Raw genomic sequence first — 20,907 nt, forward strand, 5'->3', positions numbered from 1 at the left:
ATGTCCATTTCATCCACCTATGGAAAGTGTGGAAATGTACACACTTAAGTGTTTAAAGGTGTTTTTTTCTCCCCTATTTTGGATCCATCTTTCTCCACCTTGCACCAGGACAGTCTTTATTCAGGATTTTGTTGCTGAGTCTCTTGCTTAATGGCTTTTTCTGTTGTCAGAATTTTTAAAGCCATTAATTTTATCTGAGCCCTAGTTACATTCCACACCTTCCTGCATACTAATTAAGTGTGTAAATTCCTCTTCAGCAAATGCATCTCATTACAGGACAGAATTAACTCAGTCCTCCCCTATCACATTTATTCAGGCTTGGCCTCCTCTCCCATTATCCTGGTGACAAGTTGACAAAGTAGGAAGATTTGTGCCTATTTTTTTTTTCTGGAGCACAAGCAGTGATACAATGGATGAATTAGATCCTCGTTTTCATGAGCCTTAAATCACCAAAGTGGTTTGGATTCTCTCATTCATGAGGACACATGGATTCTGATCACAATAAGCCCAAGGGTATCCAAAGAAAGAGCTATCAAATGGCTATTTCTGTTACTGCTAACAAAAAAAAAATAAAAAGTTCTTCTTTCCTTTATAGTCAGAAAAACTTTAAATGAGGAAAATCAGCATGTCAGGGACATCCAGGAATGTCAGCTAGCTACAATGTCTCTGGCTCAAGGTTCAAAGGTAGTAGATTAGTGAAGATGAGGACTCAACTAGGGCCATTTGGGGAGTCTGTATTAGCCAAGGTCAGGCTAGCTGACCCTCCATAATTCAAAAACCTCCACTTAAGGGAAGAAGGTTAAATTGGACAGACTTCCTGGGTTTCCCTGCCTTTTGGTTTCTGAATGTCTGACAATTTCTTTTTCTCTGAAACCTCTTGTTTGCAACTAGTTTAACAGCAGGGCTCATTTTCCCACTGGCAAAGCCAGTTAGTATAAAGCCAGTCTCCTCCTCACTCCCGGGTCAAGGATACTACTTTCCACCATGCGTAGAATTTACCTAGTCACTAACGTACATGGTCCCAAACCTGGAAAGTCCATGATATTCTCCCTCATATGGGCAATTCCCAGGTCTTCTATAAGGTACTTCCAAAGATCCTTCCTACACCTAAAAGTTTTCTTTAAAATTTTATCATACAGCCCATGTACTGTGTAGAACAGGCATTCTTATTTTTTTTAATGAGGCAATTGGGGTTAAGTGACTTGCCCAGGGTCACACAGCTAGTAAGTGTTAAGTGTCTGAGGCCAGATTTGAACTCAGGTACTCCTGACTCCAGGGACAGTGTTCTATCCACTGCGACACCTAGCTGCCCCTAGAACAGGCATTCTTAACAATTTTTGTGTTATGGGACACTTTGCCAGTTTCTTAAAGCCTATGAACCCTTTCCCAAAATGATATTTTCAATGCATAACATGAAATGCAGATAATTACAAAGGAAACCAATTATATTGAAATTGTGATCAATTTTTAAAGTCCATGGACCCCAGGTTAAGAACTCCTTTTCTGGAGTACTTTCCTCCTCCCATGTCTCATTTGATCTAATTTTAGTTATAGACAGTCTCAGAGAAGTGAGAAGCTTGGATAAATATGGAGATTAGTTATTATTGGATGATTGCTTGATAATATCTGTTTTCTGGGAGACTGGGCCACTCAAAAGATGCTTCCAAATTCCTGCAAGCCACCCAGAGCAATACAGGGATAAGTATTTTTTATTTTTGTTGGGTTTTGTGTGTGTGTATGTGGTTGTTGTTTTTTCCAGACAAATCACCTGTCCTTATAAGAAGTAGTACCAATGGACTCAAACAGATGATAGGGAGAGGTCAGACTTTCCTCATGTCCTATATATTTGAACGTTCCCCTGCTGTATTAGCATTAGAGTTATACTTTAGGGAAGCTCACAGAGACTCTTATTCCAACAAGATAAGAGAGCTACCAGTAGGAAAATCAGTGAAATTTACTCCTACCTGAATTCTTAGAGCAGAAAAAAAACCTGGAAGAAATGAGGTTATGATATGAAGTTATTGTTGAGGAAATTGTTTTTCCACAGTTCCCTTAACCTTAACAGAATAGAACCATTAGAAACCTTAGACACTGTTAAGGGCTAAAATCAACTAGTCTGTCTAAAATATCTAATGAGTGGTCACCAATAAATTATAAGCTTTAGCAAGAGTTAGGCTTTTAAGCATTTATTAAGGAAAATAAGAATTTGGTAAAGAGAGAAGAAAAGGCCTACATTCATCTATATATTAAAGGGAGAGCGCATTTCTCGCTCCACTCTCCACCAGAGTCCCCAGGAAAAAGCGTGAGTCAGAACGCCAGGCTCCCCCTTCTTCCTCCCACAAGCAAACGTCACTTCCTGATGCCAAAGAAAAGATGCATGGTCTTGCCCTCAAAGACCTTCACTTCATGGCTGAGCTTTTCTACAGTAAGTCTCTAGCAGGTGGCGTCACTCCAATCATAACAACACTGTCACACTATAAGCATCCCTCCTCAGAAAAGACAAAGGTGAAATTGTTGTCCCTAGAAGGGCACTGTTAAAATAGACAAAAGTGACCTGGGAGGGAAAAGGAGAACTCAGATCTGGGAGAAAGCCCTCAATAGACTTGAGTTTTTGCCTATTGGCAATGACTTTGATTTGTGCTTCCATAACAATTACTACCAAGCTCTATGTCTTTCCATAAGGACTGTGTATCATAATTCAAACCTATTTGGATTCCAAAGACCCCTGGGGATTTAGAGCTGGAAAAAAACCTCGGCATCAGCCAATCCAACTCTCATCTTCAGAGGGAAACTGAGAAAAGTAAGGTTTTGTTTCCCTTGCAGCTAAACTGATAACCTTTACTAACTGCATTTACTGAAATAAGTAGGATATTTTTCACTGTAGACAGAGATGGGAGTTGTACCCACATAGATCTGATTGAATTAAGTAAGACTGACTTAAAGTTGACTTGATTAAAACCACACCTGCCTGACTCCCAAGAGGGGGTGTTCTCAGAGGCTGTGGACTATGACATCAACACAAGGCCACTCTTAACCAATCATCTTGAAAGACCTCCCCTTCCAGGAAAGGGAAACAGGAAGTAGGAAGTGAGGCTGGCTCCCAAGCTCTGGTGGGTTAGTGGCTGAGGGAAGGAAGAGTCCATTCTGAACCCTAGGGTACATAGGCTTTGCTATCTTTCTGAATTCCATGTTTTCTCTCTTTACTAACTCCTAATATACTTTAATAAATTCTTAATGCCTAAACTGTTGCTGAAGCTTCTAACTTATAAGTAAATCCTACATAGTTTCCCCCCAACACTGGGGGCGAAAAAATTTTGCCACACACATTAGATTTTAAACATCACAATACACACATAGACATGCATGCATGCATGCATACATGTAAAGAGAATTTATATATAAATATGCCATGATAAATAATATGATTAGTGTGATATGACTGAGATATTACATGGTAAAATAACATGATGTGATGTGTTATGGATAGTATGATATAACACAATATAAGTATAAGTATAAGGATGTGTTTATGCACATCCACACACATATGTATGATACAGATAAAATTATATGTGATATATATGATCAATAAATATTTATTACATATCTACTATATGTCAGGCACTCTTATGGACAGTTGACCTAAAAGACAAAAGTGAAACATTGCACCCTTTACTTTCTATCTGGGCAGACATGTATATGTACACACAGAGATATTTTCAACCTATATACAAAATAGTAAGAGGTAACTTTCAAAGGGAGGAGCACCATTAGGGGAATCAGAAAAGGCCTCTTGTAGATGTTGGCACTCTCCTGGAATCTGGAAGGATTAAAGGCATTTGAAGAGTAAAAGGTGAAAAGGGAGTTCCTGTCTGGCAGGGAGAATAGCCAAGATAAAAGTATGTAGACAGGAGATGGAGGATCATGCGGGAACAAGAAGGACAGACTGACTGATGTTCAGAGAAAGAGAAAGTTTTATATGCTCAACTTCTGGAGTAGGGTGGTGAAAAATCTTCTGATCTCCCTTCTCCAAAAGAGGGTTACATCAGTTTGTAGAAATTATAGTAAATAATTACCCTAACCTCTATGTGTTTCATATTCTCCCATTTTAAGAAAGTGAAATAATGTGTTCCATACTTGAGGACAGGAAGACCATGTCCAAAGAATTGATTGGTGGCTGAGGAGTTCAGGTGGCTTATAGTTCATTTATACTTGCATGCCTCAAACTGTACCTATGTGTTTCAACATATAAGGCATTTTGGTGAAATGTCAAGAATATGGAACTTCAAATCAGAACGCCTCGGGGCAGCTAGATGGCGCAGTGGTAAAGCACCGGCCCTGGATTCAGGAGTACCTGAGTTCAAATCCAGCCTCAGACAGTTGACACATACTAGCTGTGTGACCCAGGGCAAGTCACTTAACCCCCATTGCCCTGCAAAAAAAAAAAAAAAAAATCAGAACACCTCAGTTCAAATCCCAGCTCCACTTACTCCCACCTTTGTGGCCATGGGAATGTCATTTTCCATTCTTTACCTCAATTTCTTCACCTACAAGATGCAGTGGTAAAATAGATGATATCAAAGCAGTCATCCAGACATCACCACACATTTGAATCAGTTTCTCTGCCTCAGAGGAGATGTAAGCGATCATGTTGCCTAACCCATGGTAGAATATCTGGCATGGGGTCTTCCTACTTCTGTTTAAGGATTCTCAACATGGCAGAATTTAAATCTTTAAGCAAGTAGCATATCTTCCCAAAATGGGAAAACACTCCACCTGCTGAGTGAGAAGAACATTGGTCTTAGAATCAGGAGATAAAAGTTTAAATCCTACCTCCAACACCATGCAATCTTAGGCAAGTCACTTATCTTCCATGTGTTTCAGTTTCCTTATCTATAAAATCATAGTTTAGCTCCAAACATCCCTGAAGACCTCTGTAGCTCAAGAGCTATAATCCCATAAAGAACAGATAGTTCCAAAGCAAGAGAGTTCTTTCCCATGTCCAACCTAAATCTGTATTTTTGCAACTTCTCCCCTTCCATTCCTCCTTGTTCTGCCCTGTGGGGCCAAGCACACTAACACTGATACCTCTTTCAAGTGACAGCCCTTCCAATACCTCCCAAGCCCTTACAATACTACCTGAAAATAGTACATATGTCTTCTCTTCAGTCCTTTCTTTCCCAATACAAACATCCCCAGTTCTTACTCTGAATGCCTTTATGGTATGCATTTAACCACTCTGATGGGATTTAATTGACCCAGATGATTAGGTTTGCTATGTCACAGGCCAGCCAACTGGCAATACTGATGTAACCAACTTCTTTTTCTGTGAGTACATTTCAGTGGGGCATAAAATGCTACACTGGGTTTTCAAAGATTTGGGGTTCTATTTGCAGAACAATTAAGCTGGTCAAGCTCCTTAACGATGTGGCCTGATGATGTATGATACATCCTTCTGGCATGAGGCATGACCAAATAGGACATGAATAAACAGCTTGAGTCATTACTGAATATTGTTAACCACAGCTGTCACCCCTAGACTATTAAAAAGCTTTTCACAAGAGCATTGGCAATGAGAAATTCTAGTTTATTTCAAGACAATATTTCATGAAAGGTAATAGAAGTTGTGTAGCATTTATTTTGAATAAGACAAGTCAAGAGGGCATATTGTGCAAAAAAAGTAGATACTGCCTTGAAAAGCCTTTTTGTTATAATTAACAATTATTTTATGTTTTACTCCCACATTCTCAGCTCCTAACAATGACAAAATCCCACTGATAAGAAAGAGGCTTATGTTCAAGAGTTTAGGAAAAAATCAACATTTCCTTTTCTAAACAACAAATCTATGAGTTTTACCACTTTTTGAAAGTGTTTTGTTCCTAAACCTTTTCTTTATAATAAACATTTTTATTTAAAGTTCTGAGTTCCAAGTGCTATCCCTGGTTCTTTCCATTCTCTCCCCCTCCCTGAGGCAGTAAACAGATACAGTTACATGCAATATGTAAAATATTACCATATTGGTCATTTTGTACAAGAAAACTCAAATGAAAGAAAAAATGAATTAAAGTGGAAAATATCATGCTTCAGTCTGTTTTCAACCAATATCAATTCTTTCCTTGGACATGGACAGTATGCTTTATCATTAGTTCTATGGGTTTGTCTTGGATCTTTGATCATTCATAGTTCATCAAACAATATTACTGTCATTGGACACAATGTTCTCCTGGTTCTGTTCAATTGAATACACATCAGTTCATATAAGTTTTTCCAGGCTTTTCTGTAATCATCCCGCTTGTCATTTCTTATAGCACAATACTATTTCATCACCATCATATACCACAGCTTGTTCAGCCATTTCCCAGTCAATGGGAATTCCCTCAATTTCCAATTCTTAGGCACGACAAAAAGAGTTGCTATAAAATGCCTAACCCTTTTGCATCCAGACACTTCATGATTCCAGCTCTGAAGAAAAAAAAACACAAGGAAGAAAAATGTATAGTATATAAAATAATAAATTACCCCAAAGTCAATATACACAGATCTAAATTAGGGAAGTTTTGTGGAGGGCATCATGGTATGGTATACAATATGGTACATAGTATAGCATAAAAATTATAATAATGGCATTAGACTCAGAAAATCTGGGTTGAAGACCTGGATATGTAACTTAGCAGCTTTGTTTTGGACAGAGATTTAACTAGCATGGGTGATCAAGGTTTTAACCCTGAGCACTAAAATTGGGATCAGGATATTAATAACTTACACATGCTTTTTCAACAGGTAGAAACAACTGAGCATAAAGCAATATTAAGAGAATAGCTATTCAAAACTGGAGGCTTCTACTGCTTGCTGAATGGAAAGATTTCAATTTTACATTTATAGAGTTCATAGACATTCAGGCTATGAATACTAGTGCAAATGATTTTAATAAAATCTGAGGAAAGAGTATTCAGTTCAGTAAAACAACTTTATTTTACAATTTAAATCCAATAAGAAGTTAAACAGATTTTCCACTTTTTAAGCTATGCATTTACTAAGGAGTATAAAGCAAGTTTTCTTTTTCTTAGTAGTATGAATTTAATAACACTTTCAGAAATTAACCAAAGTACATAGGGACGGGGCAGCTAGGTGGCACAGTGAATAAAGCAATGGCCCTGGATTCAGGAGTACCTGGGTTCAAATCTGGCCTCAGACACTTGATACTTACTAGCTGTGTGACCCTGGGTAAGTCACTTAGCCCTCACTTCCCCACCAAAAAAAAAAAGTACAAAGGGAGCAATTCTTCAAATCAAACTTTGAAACTCAAAACACTTGGACTAGAGGTATCACAGGAACCCAAATTGTGGGGTTAGCCCTTCTCTCCAGAAGGGGGCTTTTGAAAAAATTCCAACTGGACACCATAACCTCTTAATTATCTGCCACATGGCACTATCACTCACCTGTATCACAATCCCATCAAAGGAGCACCCAGATTCTAGTACCTGTCCCCCACAAACCTCATGTGGGTGAGGACCAGAACCTGTGGTTAATGAGCCTGGAGAAGAATTTAGTTTATTATGTTACCACTGTTTTTTCTTCCTCCTTAATCCCCTCACCCCCAATTGTACTGAAATATTTTGTAAATCCCTCTATATTTGTTTGTTTTCCCTCATTGGAAAACAAAAAGCCTATTTATGCTTCTACAAGTAATTTTTGTTTCCAAGGAAATACTTCATGACTAAAACTTTGTACTTCATTTTCTAAGGCTCTTTCAAGACTATTTTTTGGCATTGCAGGGTCATCAATTATGTATGGGCTCTGTGCTTTGCCTTTAGAACAAAACTGATTCTATAGGTTGTCTATATAGCTGCATATCATATAATCTAGACAAAGGCATTCCTAAACCACTTTTCTTTTCTTGTTTATGCTATTAAAAAGAACTCTTTTAGGGGCAGCTAGGTGGTGCAGTGGATAAAGCATGGGCCCTGGATTCAGGAGTACCTGAGTTCAAATCCAGCCTCAGACACTTGACACTTACTAGCTGTGTGACCCTGGGCAAGTCACTTAACCCCCATTGCCCTGCAAAAAAAAAAAAAAAATTTAAAAAAGAACTCTTTTGAGAGACCGCAGACTTCTTTTAGGGAATTTGACAATACTCCAAAATTTGATGTGAACAGTGCAGCGACATCTGCAAAAAGTAGCATCCGAGGAGATTTCCTTCTATAGGAAATACCTGTGCCATGTTTCTCTGTACAGGAGGATCTCTTATGGTAAATGCCTTTGGTGAGAATTCATCTTCCTATTTTACGCTTTTCTTGATATTACTAAACAAAGTTGTTAAGCAAAGTAGAATTTTGACATAGAAATGGGAGCCACCTGGTTATTGGATAGTCTTTAAGGAAATACTTTACTCCATTGAACCAATTTTTTATAGTGTTCATACATAGTCAACATGATTTTGTACTCACCACATCACTTCGTCAATTGTGTGATTGTAAAAATATGCTCTACTCTGGAATTTGTTGTTCAATCATGTCCAACTTTTCATGACCCCATGGGCCATGCTCTCCATGGTTTTGGCATGCTTTGGCATACTGGCATGGTTTGCCTTTTCCTTCTCCAGTGGATAAAGGCAAACAGAGGTTAAGTGACTTATCCAAGGTCATGCAACTAGTAAGTGTCTGAGGCGAGATTTTAACCCAGGTCTTCCTGACTCCAGGCCCAGCACTCTATCCGCTGAGATATCTAGCTGCCTCCTACTCTAGAATAGCACCCAGCTTTCCTAATCTTTTCTCCAGTCTTCATCAAATATTTTCTTGATGCACATCAAATTGACTTTACAAAATTGTGTTTAGATGTCAATAAGGATTGAAGGAATATTCACAAGTATATATTTTGGAGAAAATAAGATGTGAGGTTTAGGGGTTTGCTTTCTTTAAAACATGCTTTTGGTATCTTCCCTTCTTTAATTTATCTTGAGAATCTATCGCACGCTGATCTCAAACATATGTCACTTCCGACATGTGCATTTTCTGTCTGTATTTAACCAGCTTCTTCTGCTTTGTTCCCATCATTGCTTCAAGGGCTTTTCTACTTCCCCAAACAGTACATTTAGGACTCACCTATGAAATTCTTAATGTAGGCTCTACTATACTTGATGACAATGGGATTTTGACAAAAACATTTACAGATTTTTCCATTTTTATCTATTTATTGTCCTTCCAGTGTTATTTGTCCATACACTTTGGACAATATTGTTTAGTTGGGTCTCACACATGGCTTTTTTTAATACTATTTTTCTATTTTTTCTCTGCTTATAAACTGATGGTACTCATTCTCTTCCACTATCCTTCATGGTAAAATTTTACAAACAAGCATATATTCTAAACTGGTGCTGCTCCTAGCCTGTATATCTCTCTACCTGGCAAAAAAAAATCAAGTATTTCCTAAGATTATTTTCAGACTCATTCATGACAATCATGGCAAAAAATTTTCACTAGTTAAATTTCATTATGGAATTGTCATATTTGGTGATGATATCATTTCTCCATCTATTTTCCTTTGGGCACATAAAAACATATTTAAAAGTGGTTAATTCATAATTATATTCTGATACCCCTCAATACTAGTACCTACCTTTTGTCGATTATAACCAATTTATCTTGTTTGTACATGACTATTTTCACATTATATCTTACATTAGACTATGATCTCCTTGAAAACAAGGACTGTCTTTTACTTTTCTTTATGTCTCTAGCACTTAGTATAGTGCCCAGTATGTAATAGGTGCTTAATAAATGTTTATTAAACAACCAGCTTATTGAAACCATATCTTTGTTTTTCTCATTTTATCCCTTCTTATTTCATATTAATTTTGGTCTTTGCTTTAATAAGACAGTGGGATGACTATACACCCACAGCTAATCTATGAATGACTCATACAGCAATAATAATCTGTTTTCTCTCAGTTAAAATATATTCATTTATGCTTTTGATACTTTCAGAACTTGTCAACTCTAGCATCTACTGATTCTTTTTCAAAATAAAAATAATCATGACATAGGGATAAGACATCTATGTAATGCATAAGCCTTTGGCTTCTCTACTTTTGAAACATATTTTCTAAAATATTTTTCACACTCCTACCTACCTTTGATTGGATTTACAAAAAGCAAAATATATATTGGCTTAAGATAGAGAATCTCATCAATATCCTTGTGAAATTTATCTAGCTGTTCATCCTATATAAAAGACATCAGTGCATACATTGCATTGGTTTTTGTGTCTGTATTTGTAAATATTTATCATATATTCTAAAATATTAGATTACAAAAGTCCTATGTGATGATATTTCCTATTGCCTTTGAATGTATGAAAAATGACTATCACTTCCTTCTCTGTAAGCAGGAACAGAGAGTCAACTTTCCATTAGAATTCATCACTTTTTTCTTTTGATTTTATTTATAATAAGGATATCAATTGATGTGATTTTGACCCTAAGGAAGGCTGTCCTTTCACTGGACCTTTGGGAACATATATGACATTTAAGGCATTGTTTCACTTAAGGTTTATAGATTATCTAAAACTATTTGACACTTAGCACTTTCTGACCTCTTTTCTACCACTTTGTTGCTGACATTGTAGAAGGAGAATGGCAACATATAAGATTGAGTTTCACTTTTCTGTCTCCTTTTCCATGAGATATCATGAACAAAGAATTAATCAACAAATAAACAGCCTAGAAATAATAGCTTCTCTCTCCTTAACTGGGTTGGCCTTCAGAAACCAGATATAGACTATTGCAGGTACCGTACCAAAAGAAACAAAAAGACAATCTTAGTGTTGGAGAACTTCTCTAATCTTGTTCTTGACTGGCATATCCTCCCAAATGTCAGACTCACCTACTTACCATGATTTGCAATTGGAATATGACTTCATAGAGAAGCATAAAAATACCCATATTAACTAGTTGGAACTCTATTTCATAGAGAACCTTAGCATCATTAAGAGCAATGAATGAACCATTTCCCAGATGAAGTTACCCTTCTATCTTCCTGACAATCAGTTTTGGCTCCAGTTCATTATTTGTCTGTGATATCCATCCAAGATCTATGTACTGATGGTCCAGCTCTATGAGCCATACATGCAAGTATATATCATAATACAAACAATAGACATTCTTCATCCAATTGGTTGTACCACATGAACAGTTAACACAAATCCCTTTAAGTGAACTCAAAAATATCCCAGCATCTGATACAATCAGTAGAATATCATTTTCAAATAGAATTATCTGGAAGACTTCACTGCCTATAGAGAATTCCTCTTCCATTAAGACCCTATTCAGGATGTGTCTTATATGACAGTGACAATTATGTGACAGTAACAAAGATGATTCACTCCAATGGGTCTCTCATCTCATTGTTGTAGATCTTCTCTTCAATGACCCTAATCAAAATCCATCCATATCTGCCCTTGCACATGGGAACTTGTTTCCACTTTCTCACATAATCTTAGCAAAGGGTTGTTCCCCCAAATGCCAAAAAAACACCTTTTCCCTTGAAATTGAAAGGCTACCAGTGATGGTATATTCATCAGTTTTCTCTCATTCTTACCATGTAAACTAGCATATTTATTTTTGAACATGTATTTCTCCAATACAGTAGAAAATTTTATATAATATAGAATAATATATAATGTAATATATAACACATAGCTGGATGATCCACCACATTGTAATACACTATTATATAATACAGTAAACTATAACATAATACAAAATAATGTAATTATATAGTGTGAAGTTTATACACACACACACTGCAGATACACATATACATTAACAAAATACCATAATCATATACTCCTTCTGGACCTAATAAAGTGTGTAAAGACATAGGATCAAATCCTACTTCTGACATCTGCTCGCTTTATGACACTCTGGAAGCCACTGAGCTTCTCAAATCACCAGTAAAAGGATAATAGTAGCTGTGATGTGAATTGATGCAAACTGAAGTAAGCAGAGGAAAGGAATCTATACAATGACTACAATAATGTAAATGGAAAGAATAATAGCTCCCAAACATACAAAGTAGAAAGCTGTGAAATTATAAAGAACAAGTTTAACTCTAAAGAAGATATATGAAAAGGTTCCTCAGTACCCCGACCCAGTTCTTTACAGAGACATTTTTTGTTTGGTTGTTGTTTGGGGGGTTTATGGTACCAACAACAAACTATAATTGGTTTCCGTGCACCAGCCCAGTCAAGTATAGAGAAAGTCATTAACTTTGGGCTGTTTATTTGTTAATTATTCTTTGGCTATTTCTAGAGGCCTGGAATTTTACATAGAATGTCAGTACCAAAAATAATTATCTTGAGGGGTACCCATGGATTCTCCCCTTCTTTTTTATCCCTCCCCCCCACCCCAAGGTCTAAGTTCTCCTTTAAAATGGATTCATCTGGGTCAAACCCAACGCAAGCTTACAAAGGATCTTAGGTAGAGACAGATCAGAGTGTCTAAATAGCTGAAGACTTTACTGATGAAATTTGGCCTGCATAAACCATACCCAGCTGTAGACTACTGTGTTCTTATCAGTTTGGGTGGGGCTCTACATTATTTCTCTTATGCCATTCCTACCAAGATTTGAGTGACCTAAATCATGTAACACCAGACTTCATTTTAAAATAACACACCTCCAAAAAATGTCAACCATTTAGATTTGTTATGTGATGGACCTGCCACAGTTAGAAGGGTATATAAACTGTGACCCCACTGCCATTAGGGGCCTTTGGCCTAAGACAGATGGCCGATGACCATCCTTTTATTAATAATCTGCCAGCCTGTTAATAAAAATAAAAGAATTATCCAGAAACTATATCTCTCATAAATTTAATTATCACATCAAGGGGCTTGTAATGTATGGATTAGTTTTGCTCCATGTTTCTCCTTTTTCCAAACTATTCTTTGTTATAAGTTGTGCTTCTCTGAGAAGAGGAAAGGGAAGAATTCAGAGAGAGACCTAAATAATGAGAAAACAATTACTATCAATAAAAGTTGATTCGAAATAATAACACAAGGATTAAGTACATCACGGAATGGTTGGGAGAGATAGATGATAGATAGATAGATAGATAGATAGATAGATAGATAGATAGATAGATAGATAGATAGATAGATAGATAGATAGATAGATAGAAAGAGATAGATACCTAACAATGTCTCCCAGGGCTTGCTGAGGAGAGAGAGAGAGAGAGAGAGAGAGAGAGAGAGAGAGAGAGAGAGAGAGAGAGAGAGAAAATCAGAATCAGAATTTAAGGAGTTTTATATTTCTTCTTCAGCCACCATCCCCATGGTCAGTGTTCTCCTTCCTCAACCCCAGAAATGGCCCAAGTCATCCTAGGCTTCTCTTTCAAGCTATTATAATTGAATTATACCAAGCTCTATGAGACATTATGATTAGGGTATCCCTACATATTGCCAGCCTGATATGATTATATGTATATATATATATATATATATATATATATATATATATATATATATATATATACATACATACACATGCATAAATATATATGGAGAGAGAAAGAGATAGACACACAGGTATATGATAGATGATGATGGTGAAGATGATAGATAGATAGATAGATCTATATCAGAGAGGTAGATAGATCTATATCTGACAATGTCTCCTAGGCTTTGCCAAGCATAGAATTATATCATATAATTTCTCTCCATTCCTCAATAAGGACGGCATCCTTTGTATAGTTCATAGGTAGGACCACTTCTTTAAGGAGAGTATGAGGGATGGATTAAATAAAAAGAAAAAGGGAATCAGGGCCCTTTACTTGATTGCACTTAGGAATTAAAAAAAAAAAAAACAGTATTTCTTTCAACCCTGACTTCAAAGATCTGGAAAATGTGTGAAATCCAGAATGGAGCATGGAGGCCAGCCTCCATGCACTGTCACCACATGGTGACCACCAGGTCAAGAAAGTCAAGCCATGGCAGCAGGGGACAGCTTTGTTCTATTGATCCCCCCACTTAATCATGGCAACATCATTCCCAAGACAGTATGCAGTGCTCTTTAGTGCAAACAGAAAAAGACCTACTATAGAAAAGATGACCTATTTCAAGTAATGCTCACATGACCATCATTAAAAGCCAACTAAATAGGCAAGTTGAGTGGTCTTAGATTTCTTTACATGCACAAAGGGAAAAAGAGAGACGAGGATGCTTTATGAAGCACTCAGACCAAAATTCAACTTCTACCTGAAATATGCATTTAATTGAAGTGAACTAGAAAGAGATAAGGCAGGCAACTAAGTGGCACAGTGGATAAAGCACTGGCCCTGGATTCAGGAGGACCTGAGTTCAAATCCAGCCTCAGACACTTGACACTAGCTGTGTGACCCTGGGCAAGTCACTTAACCCTCATTGCCCCACAAAAAAAAAAAAAAAGATAAGGCACTAAGCTTGAAGTCAAGGGAAATATAAATGTGAATCACTCCTTAGAAATTTATTAGCTGTTTAAACCTAGGCAAATTATTTAACTTCTGTGCGTCTCTTTCCTTATCTGTAAAATGAGTGGACTGGGCACAATACTCTCTAAGCTTCCTTCCAGCTCCATTAGCTATGATGTATAAAATCAAGATACCCTTGTTATTGACATGACTATAAAGAGGAGGGGGATTCTTATTAACATACTAGCTTTGTGTTCTTTGTCAAGTCACTTATCTCCTTATCTCTGAAATAATGAATTTGGACTAGATGCCCTATAGAGTTCTTTTTTTTTTTTTTTTTTTAGTGAGGCAATTGGGGTTAAATGACTTGCCCAGGGTCACACAGCTAGTTAAGTGCTAAGTATCTGACGGTGGATTTGAACTCAGGTACTCCTGACTCCAGGGCCGGTGCTCTATCCACTACGCCACCTAGCTTCCTCTATAAAGTTCTTTCGGATCTATAAATGCAATGATTCAATGACTTTTGCATGGGAATAAAATGAAAATTTAGCATGCTTATTTGTTGGTAGGGTAGGGTTGGAAGGAGAGAGAGGAAACAGATGAAAAAGTAAATTTGTCATTTACAATCTTAGCTGTGTGATAAAAAGTACGCCAGTTTTTGAAGGACCACCCTTTCAGGGAGGAGACCGTGACAAACGGCCGTGCATCCATAACACGCTCCACCTCCGTCTGCTAGGGACTCCACTTCCGGGGTGCGAGCTTAAAAGGCAAGGAGAGAACAGAAGTGAGGTCCTTTTTTTTCTGCTCTCCTCGTCCACTGGTTGCACTGCACACACAGACGCTGACTCAGGTTCCACTCGGCTAGGTTCTCCGTAACAGCACGTGCTTGACTCGGCTCTCAGCCTCAGAGGTGGCCTTGGGTTTTTGGTGAGTCCTATACGGGTTTTGGTGAGTTCTATACGGAATATAGATTAAGCTTAGATTTAAGACTATTTGTTTGTATTTCTACTTTCCTATCTCTCTAATCAACATCACCTTGTAATTTCCAAACAATAAAAGCTCTAACTAAAGATCAGAGGCTTCTTCCACTTACTGGTCTGGGAGATAAATAAGGGAAAGGTTAAAGGGGAGTTTAATGCTCTTGTATCCAATTTTAAATCTCACAGCAGTAGCTATTATTGTCAACTTGTTTCGTTGTTGTTCTTCCTTAAAAAGTCAGCAAATGAATAGAAGACTCAAATTTGATTTTAGACACTTACTAGTTGTGTGCAAGTCAGTTAACTTCTCTGTTTGTCTGTTTCCTCAACTGGAAAATTGGGATGCTAATAGCATCCTACTGGCAAATTTGTTTTATCCCATGATGTAATATTTGCAAAACAGATATCACAGTTCCTGGAAGAAAACAGGTACTTAAATTCTTGTTTCCTTCCTTGCACATTCACGTCTTCCTTCTTTGCTTCCTCCTTACAAGTAGGAGAAAGAAAATTGTTCTGCTTAGACTTAGAGAACAAGGCTAGAAACAACTGCATATTCAGGTTTGCTATATAGTAGGCTAAGGGGGAGGGAGCAGGAGCAGGTAAAAAGGGACCAAAAACCAACAGTTAAGATTGTACATGTAGAGATTGGGTTCCCTTCCAAAATAATGGGTTCTCCATCATTGGAGGTTTACAAGCAAAGTTTGGACAAGTAATTATTGGCTGTGTGGGAAAGCTGATTCATGTATAGATACAGGATTTGATTCAATGCTCTCTGAGGTCCCTTAGAACTCTAAGAGTTTATGTTTATTTCCCAGATGTTTTCTGAACTGAACTGATCCCAAGCTCTTGGTCACTTAGAAGTCCGTCCATCAATGTCTTTAGGTTTTTTTTTTAGAGGTAAGGGCTTTGTAAATGTTATGATACCCCTGAAAAGCTAGTACTTCGTGTTATTATTCTCAGTATTCATGTGTGGTATGCATGGCTCCATAACAGTATTTGGCCACCTTCCTTAGCTCACACCGAGTTTTTTGGGGAGCCTTATATTACATATTCTGAGCCTCACCCTAGGATTCCAAACATCTGGCTGAAAGGTGAAGAATTAGACAGAATGATTTGATGAGTGAATCATCATCAGGCCCATCTTGATTGATGGTTCTATTTCTGACAGCGTACATGGAGTGAATTATTCACTGGACTGGATAATTTCAAACACATTAAGGGAGCCATGCTGATAGAGCTAAAGGTTCACTCACTTTAGGGACACTTAAAAGCACTGTCACATTGGTTCTTGACTGAAGTTAAGTGTCAGACCCAGTAGTCTGGGCCACTTAAGAATACTTTAGCATTTCTTTCCATATTCCTCTAGAATTAGCTGTGGCTTAGATTTCTAGCTTCCATGGAACCAAAGGATCAGTACCTCAAAGTTGGAAAGAATCTTGGAGAGCCATCCATGCCTGACTAAGAAACCATGCAAAAACATCCTCATCCAATGGCCTTCTAGTCTCTGAAGCAACTAGGTGGCACAGTGGAGAGGGTCCTGGTCCTAAAGGCAGGAATATCTGAGTTCACACAGTACAAGACCAACCACAGATCTCTGGGGTATTCCACTAAAGACCTCCTGCCACAGTGATATTGAACGTTATTACCTAGACTTTGAGTAAGTCCATCTGACCAGTTCTGCAACTATCTAATTATATTATTGTTTAATCTATATCTTTCCATATTCCTCACAAAAATAACAAATCATATTTTATCAAAAGTTTTGTAAAATCAAGGTAACTATCCATAGCAGCTAAGTGGTGTAACGGATAAAGCACCTGACCAAGAGTCAGGAAGACCTGAGTTCAAATCCAGCCTCAGTCATTTACTAGTTGTGTGACCTGGACAAGTTATGTAATCCTGTTTACCTCAGTTTCCTCATCTGTAAAATGCTCGTGAATGAAATAGCAAATCACTCTAGTATCTTTAACTAGAATACCCTAAATAGGGTCACAAAGAGTAGGGCATGACTGAAATGACTGAACAACAACAAAATATCCACTCCATCTCTGTCATCTCCTCATTTAGGAATCCTGTTTAATAAAAAGGAAAAAAGAAACAAGATTAGTCTGAAATGGTCTGTCAATAATTAATTTTGTAATCCACTTCCCTTTTTAATATTGACAATTACTTCTTTAATGATCTATTTCAGAATTTTTCTAAGAGTTGAAATTCATGATCAAGCCCACTGTTTTTCTCTGGTTCGGGAAAAATTGAGACAAGTTCTCTTCTAATCTTATTGTTCCACTGCTGTTTTCTATGATATTTCACATATCTATGTTTAACATGTATGCCCTGATTCCACTATCTCAGGGCCAAGCCTGTTGTAACACTCTTTGTCTGGAAAAGTGGCCGAGATGCATTTCAAATACCTTAACCATGCTCCCAATCCAGAACAGTCCTCTGGGATCTCTGAGGAGCCATTGAATCTGTTCTTTTACTTGCTTCCACAGTGATATAAAGAGAAGCCTCTCAACACAGTTGATTTGGCACAATCTCTTACAGTATTGGCAAAAATCACAATTTTCCCCAAATGTAAAGTGTTGCAGATTCAATGAGCCAGAAGCATTTTCCAAAGTTTACCTAATATTAATTTTTATCATTATTCAGCAAGTGCCAGTCTTGCTACTGTATTGGCCTTCCTTGACTCCAAAGGAAAAAAGAAAAAAGAATTAAAAGCAATGAAAAAAAGCTTCCTTTTGCAGAAAGAAACCTGGTCCTTATAGAGATTTCCTGATCACATGCAACTCTGGACCTGCAGTCAACTGGAATTCTCTCCTCATTCTCAGATAAGAAAACCAAACCACTTCAGCTTGGCACCTAAAGACCACCCTGCACTTCAGGGAGGGCTAGAGGGGGCATGGCATTCTCTCCTTGTTCCACTACTCTGTATACTACCACCACCATAACTCTGGATCTTCACTCACAAAGTAAGTTTACTCATTGAGTAATATGAGAAAGAAAAAGAAAGAAAATGAAAATTTCCATCTCTGAAGCACTCAATCCCAATGAAAGTGATACTCTCTCCACACAGGGATTAGAAACATGGGATGGAATAGATGTCACCCAATCACCCTGCAATGTCTCAAATGAAACAAACGTACTAAATGAAACCAATGTTCAGAGTGAAAACATCGCTGGGATTACCTCTAGATATAAAGTCATCCCACTGGAGCCTGGACAGAATTTTCTAGGCATCCCTTTTTATGCAAAGCAGACTTAAATTTCTCCAGGATTCCCACTATCATAGCTTATGCTCTCAGAATTCCAGGAAAATATCTTTTGAATTCTTTATGTCAAAGGATATTTGAAATTTCCATCAATGGATCCTGGCCACTCCGAGGAACTATCCAAATTGAATGCAATCTCACCTGGAAGGTTAAGAAGGTCCAGCTGAAAAAAATATGTGTAAGTGTATGTGGGTGTGGGTGTGTGTTTGTATGTGTGTGTATATCATAAGAGTCAAGTACTTCGGGTCTCCAAGCATACAGTCAAACCTAAGTGTAGTGGAAAATGATCTCACAATAAAGCAAGCAGGCTAAGTCTGTTTAAATGAAAAAAGAAATAAAATTAATATTTTCAATGAGGCAATAGCATTTTATTGATCCAAACTCCATATTTCTCTTATTAGACTCAATATCACTACTTACACAGGTTTCAGTTATACACTACCAGTATCTAAATACTCAAGGAATGAACAAACAGAATTTGTAAGATTAAGTCAATGGAACTAAATCGTGAAGGAATACTTTCTGGGAAAACAATCAAATGTAAAATTAAAGTCTAAAACAACATTTTTGCCAGTTTCCTTGGATCCCACAAACTAGGGTATCCAAACTTGTCAGTTGGGTTTCTTTCCATGGTTCCCTGCAGAAGTGAAGGGCCCCCTATTCCCTAGCCCAATTCTCTCAAGGCCAGGTCAGTTACAAGTGACATTGTAACAGCAATTATATCCCCTACTTCTCTAAGCGCTAGAAGATAGAGTGTCAACTACTTGGTACTCATCAAGGTTCTATTATTTCCAGTGTGTAAAGGTCATGTTCCTTAACAGATAAGAGAAAAACCAAAAAATGGGCATCTCAGCCTTCTCCTTCCTCTCAGATATCATAAGATCCCATTTACCCCAAGCAAAGGTCCTATCCATCCTTTGTTCTTCCTTTCTATCTTAATAGTGTGGAAATGGTGTACATATATCTATCTCTATTTCTAATTCTCTCTCTGTGTGTCTATGTCTATCTAGCCAACTGTGTCTAGATATATCTAGACATAGAAGAAAAATGGTTAATGGAGCTGATATCCAAGTAAAGTGATAATAAGAAAGGAACCCTTAAGGGCTCTGGAAGAATTTGGTCCCCAGTTCCAGATGAATCCTATCCTTAGGTGAGAGATGAATTAGTCAGCTGTGATTTCAGTCACTGTCATTGCCATTTGAAAGATCATAGAAAGACAGAGAGTAGTATAAGCTTCTTGAGGACAAGAGCTATTTTTCCTTCTTGCTTTTGTGTCCACAGAGGTCAGGACAGGCCTTAGCATAAAGCAGTTAACTGTAAAACTATCTGTTGAATATCAACATGCAAGTTACAAGAAAGAGAATGATCTCTTCAGTCACAATATCTGGAGGTTCTATTGGCCTCTTCCATATCTACTCTGCCTTGGTTTACTGCCCCAAGTCAGGTTCTAACAACCAATATCTAAGCCAAGTTTGCCATGCTGTTCATCACCCCCTCCAATGTCTAAGTTCTCTTGAATGGATTCTTTAAACTATTCCCACTGGGCATTAATGCCTGCTGATGGACTAAAAGTCTCCTTTTCATCATCCTCAGTTATGAGGCCATCTTCTTATGCTGTTGCTCACATTTTATGTTTCTGACCATCTCAGGTTTTATAATAATGTTTTCCTTGGGACACAGAAGCCTTCAGTATGCTCAGGCATCTCTGGCCCCTGCCACTCTCACTTTCTAAGTCTCTGATAACATGCTTACTCAAAATGGATAGACTTTCAAATGTTCATTTTAGCTTTGGGGGAATTAATAAGGGTGAGGGAAATGTAGAACTGTTGTGTCAGCCTTTGAAGAAAGATTTCCAAGGTAAAGAAAAAAAGAGAAAGCCTTATGCATAGTTGTGAAATACAACAAAACCCCTTCTCATATTTAAGAGTCTTGAATATCACTTTATCCTTAAGAGATTTAAAGAGAAATGGAAAAAGAAACCAAGCAATTTGATAAACTGGTCAAACCTGGTTTTAGGTTTATTTCCAAAAAAACAAACAAACAGCATCAACAACAAAACAGATCAATTCTTTGTGACTGAAGCATGCTTGCTGTTTTTGTCATCTATGCTGTTTTCTTTATTTCTAGAAAGTTAGGGCAAAAGTTTGCCATGCTATCATTGTCTAAGGCAGTTTGCATGCAGGGAGAGGGTAATTGAAAGATAGAGGGTAAGGCAGGGC

This window comes from Dromiciops gliroides, chromosome 2, assembly GCF_019393635.1.
Source record: "Dromiciops gliroides isolate mDroGli1 chromosome 2, mDroGli1.pri, whole genome shotgun sequence".
In the NCBI taxonomy this organism is placed as follows: Eukaryota; Metazoa; Chordata; class Mammalia; order Microbiotheria; family Microbiotheriidae; genus Dromiciops; species Dromiciops gliroides.